General features: G+C 46.8%; 1 protein-coding gene across 2 annotated transcripts in view; it reads left to right on the top strand.

Annotated features, from left to right (window-relative positions):
• The window catches only part of Ccm2 (CCM2 scaffold protein), a 55,765-nt gene that overhangs the window by 11,941 nt on the left and 39,276 nt on the right, over positions 1-4,548 (top strand). The window lies entirely within an intron of this gene.

Consider the following 4,548-nt stretch of genomic DNA (forward strand, 5'->3'; position numbering starts at 1 on the left):
TACAGCTCTGGCTGTCCTGGAACTCATTCTGTAGACCAGGCTGGCCTCGAACTCACAGAGATCTGCCTGCCTCTGCCTCCCAAGTGTTGGGCTCAAAGGCGTGAACTGTCGCTTCTGTTCTTATTTGTTTTTGAGATAAGGTCTCACTGTGTGGCTCAGGCAGACCTGAACCACTCCCAACAGTTCTGCCTCCGCCTCTGGAGTATGGGGATTACAGTTGTGACCCACCATACCTAGCCATATTCAGCTTTATGAGATAATACCAAACTGTTTCCCACTGAATTACTTCTGTTCCTCCTTCCCCTCTTCTTTGCCTTCCCCTCCCGCCTCTTCCCCACTTTTCTTCTTTCCCAGCTTCTCATTATACAGACACACTGGCTTTAACTAGAGCTCTTCCAGCCTAAACTTCCTGAGTCTGGGACTTAAATGCCTGGGCTAGTTGTCCTTTAATTCCCATTTACATTTAATGTGTGTATGTGAGTTGTGTTGCTTTTCTGTTTTATTTGTGGGTGTAGAGATCAATCCCAGTTTCCCTTCTTAACAGGAAAACTGCCTTGTAGCTGTGTTTAAACCAAAGGTTTGGCTGACTGGCTTGCCTGCTGGGCTCTTTTCTGTTCTTCCTCATCACACTCCTCCTTTAGATCTCTCTTTCCCTCCCTCCCTCCCTCCCTCCCTCCCTCCCTTCCCCTTTTACTCTCCCCTCTCTCCCATTCCCACTTTCCTGGAGTCTTTTGGCTTTGATTTTCTGCTTCCTCAGTATTTTAGTTGATCTTTGTTTCCTGTCTTTAGGGTTGAGCACTAGGTACTGTGTTCTAGTTCTGCTGAGCTGTGTGTGTCGTCGTTGTCTTTAGGGACTATGGCACTCAGCTGTAGTTTGTGACAGACTGCTGTAAGTCGATGTTTTTCCATCACTTTTCTTGTGCAGTGTGGAAGCTGTTAGTGGTATCAGTCAGTTAAACCTCATTCAGTACTTGGAGCAGCAGCTTCCAGGGTGTTTGACTTGCATGTGTGCTGCAATGTCAGCATTATGTCAGTGCTGTTACTTTTTGAGACAGCGTCACAAGTGACTCACTATACAGCCAAAGCTGGACGGTCCCAAATTGCTCCTTCTGCTTCCACCTCCCCCAAGTGTTGGGGTTACAGTTATGTGTCACTGTGACTGACTTTATTTTTCCTTTAAACAATTGACTTTTCAACTTTTATGTTGAAATTTTAAATTTATGTATCATTTTCCTATCACACAGAATACCCATCTATCTTCTACCGAGATTCCTCGTTGTTACCATTTCAGAACTAGTTAAGAGTAAGTTGTAAGGCAGAGGTCGTGGTACATGCCTGCAGTTCCAGCACGCCCGAGAAGGGGCAGCGAGAGCACAGGTTGAAGCCAGCTGAGTGTAATGAGACCCTGTCTCCAGAACAAAACAAAATACACTGCAAAGTGACAAAGCAAGGGCACAGCAGAGAGAGCGAGCTGTAGACACGCACGACCTCCCTTCCTTTAATCGCTGTCCCTCGGCACAGGGACATCCGTCGTTGCATCACCGACACCACGACAGTCGGGAAGTTGGCAATCATTCCGTTAGCTCCAGCTTGCCGCCGGCTCCATATGCTAGTTGCTTCCTCGACTGTTCTTCATTGATGCAGTGCATAGATCTTACAGTTGGAGGATCATTCGGTTCACATGCCTCTGAGCTGCTTGAATCTGAAGTAGTTCTGAGTCTTTTTTTTTTTAAATTAAGACTATTCTCTGATGATTTCTTACATCTACATAATGCATTTCTGAACCCTTCCTTTAATGCACCTCTGTTTATGTGTGTTATGATCCACTGAGTTTACAGAATACTTTGAGTTATGTGTACGTGTGTGTGTGTGAGTGTGTGTATGTTGAGGCAGTGGCTGTGAAGTCTAGAATACAGTGTCACAGGTGGTTGTGAGCCACCCGTGTGGGTGCTGGGAACTGAACTCCGGTATTCAGAAGAGCAATGCTCTTAGTTGCTGAGTGGCTGACTTTCCATTCAGAGTTTATTAGGATTGCTTGCCTGAATGTGGATGTAGGGTTATTTCCCAGAGCACGGGGTTCTTACCAGTAGCTATAGTACCAACCCCTCACATCTACTAACCCCCAGTAACTCTTCACTAGGGTGGGGCCTGAGTTCCTCACCAGGAACGGAACGTTGATGAGGTCACCACAGCTGCTGTGAGTTAGTTCAGAAGACAGCATCTCACAGCGCTCCTTACCTTCCAGCTCTCCGTTCCTTCTGCCTCCTCGTCTGCATCGGTCCCTTATCCTTAGAGGGGTGATAGAGATGCCTTTGGTTTTGTTTTTTCTAGTCAGGATCTCTCTGTAGCTTTGGAGCCTGTCCTGGAACTTGCTTGGTAGACCAGGCTGGCCTCATCTCACAGAGATGCCTGCCTCTGCCTCCTGAGGTTTGAGATAACTGTTTTTTAAATATAGTTTCTTTGAGAATCTTGTACAATGAGTTTGACTGTATTCGCCCTTCTCCCATGTTTACCTCCTTCCCTATCCTCCAGCTTTCTCTCCCCGCCCACATCAAGTCCAGTTTGTTCTGCCATGGGTGTGTGTGTAGCCTTCCCCTGGGTCATGGCTGACCTACAAGGGGTAACACTGTTAGAACGGTTCCTCCCTCTCCCAGCAGGTATAACTTGCCAGTAACTCCTCTTGCTAGGTACGAGTGGAATTTCAAGTCTGCCTCCCCTCACCATGATGGGGTTTGGTCTGGCTTGAGCTCGCACAGGGACTGTCCCTGTTGTCACAGTCGCTGTGAGTTCGTGTGTGCGGCTTCCCTGTTGTGCTGGAGAACAGGGTTCTTTGTATCCATTCACTGATTCTGGCTTTTACAGTCTTGCTTCTCCTTCCGCAATGATCCCTGGAGCCTTGGGAGGAGGGGTGCAGTCCAGATGTTCTGTTGAGGGCTGAGCTGTCTGCAGCCTCCTGTTCTCTGCACATTGTCAGTTGCTGTCTCTGTTAGTCACTGTCTTCTGCAGGCAGGAGATTCTCTAACAGTAAGTCACTAGTTTAATGCTGTGCTCATTATTCTTAGCACACTGATAGTAGTTAGTTCTCCGCTAGGGCCTCCCGAGTGCTGGGATTAAAGGCACGTGCCACCACCACCCGGCTTGTTTTTTGTTTCTTAAGACAGGGTCCCACTGTGTCACTCTAGCTGGCCTAAAACTTTTATGTAGACCAGGCTGGCCTAGAACTCACAGAAATCTGCCTGTCTCTGTCTCTGTCTCTGCCTTTGCCTCCCGAGTGCTGGGATTAAGGGCTTGAGCCTTCACATCTGGCTTGGTAGAGATATTTCAAATGGGAATCTAAATACACCTGTGATTGAGGCCAGAGAGTGTCTGATCTTGACTTTCACCCACTCCTTTCCCACTTAAAAACTGGTGATTTTCTGAGAGTCTCACAGAAGAGGTCACTCTAGTGCCTTGGCCAGAGAGACGACTCCTAGAGACCTGCGTGCATTCAGTTCCCAGCACCACAGGGGCCTCCCAGCTGCCTAGTACTGTGTTGCAGGGAGAGCAGCTACCTCTGGCCTCTGGGTGCTTGTAGTCACCAGGGCACACTGTTAAAAGTAATAAAAGTAAGTCTTTTAAAGAAAAAAAGACTGCTAGTCTTGTTTATTCAAAGCGAGTCTCAGCACCCTTGAAACTTGTTTTTTCTCCAGCCGGTAGTTCTGCCCATTGTTCCTCAGAGTGACTCTGACCTCATTTACCCTCGCCCAAGCTCCCAGAAACTCGCTTTGAATAGTGTTGTTTAAGACTGATCACCACAGCACACTTTGTATAGAAGGCTGGAAAGATGGCTTGGTGTTAAGAGCGCTGGCTGCCCTTCCAGAGGACCCAATGGCAGCTTACAATTGTCTGTAATTCCAGAGGATCCCATGTCCTTTTCTGGTATCAGGCACCAGACATGTTCTGGGTACACAGACATACATGCAAGCAAAACACAAATACACATAAAATAAAATCAACAAGGGGCTGGAGAGATGGTTCAGAGGTTAAGAGCACTGGCTGCTCTTTGAGGAGTCCTGAGTTCAGTTCCCAGCAACCACATGGTGGCTCACAGCCATCTACAATGAGATCTGGTGCCCTCTTCTGATGTACAGGCAAACATGCGGACAGAACACTGTACACATAACAAAGTAACTCTTTAAAAAATCAACAAAAACAATCTTCCTGTAAAGACCAGGAAGAGATATTTTTTATTAGACTTCAGACCAAAATTAAGTAGATACTTAGGTAATAAAAGAGAAAACAAACTTTTATAAGCTTCTTATATTGAGAAGACTAGAAGACCATAATCACCAAGTGAGCAGTGGTTTGTTGTTGTTTGTAATTTTTTGAGACAGGGTCTTGCTGCGTATCTTCAGCCAGCCTGGTTGTCTGGTCTTGAACTCATAGAAATCTGCCAGCCTCTGTCTCCTGTTCTACCATGTATGTACTACCATGCCTGGTGGAGAAAAGTTTTTCTTGTACTTTTGGTTATGAGACTAGCCTTCAGCAGCCGAGCCCAGGGCACAGTTT

The sequence above is a fragment of the Microtus ochrogaster genome, unplaced genomic scaffold, assembly GCF_000317375.1.
Source record: "Microtus ochrogaster isolate Prairie Vole_2 unplaced genomic scaffold, MicOch1.0 UNK6, whole genome shotgun sequence".
NCBI lineage: Eukaryota > Metazoa > Chordata > Mammalia > Rodentia > Cricetidae > Microtus > Microtus ochrogaster.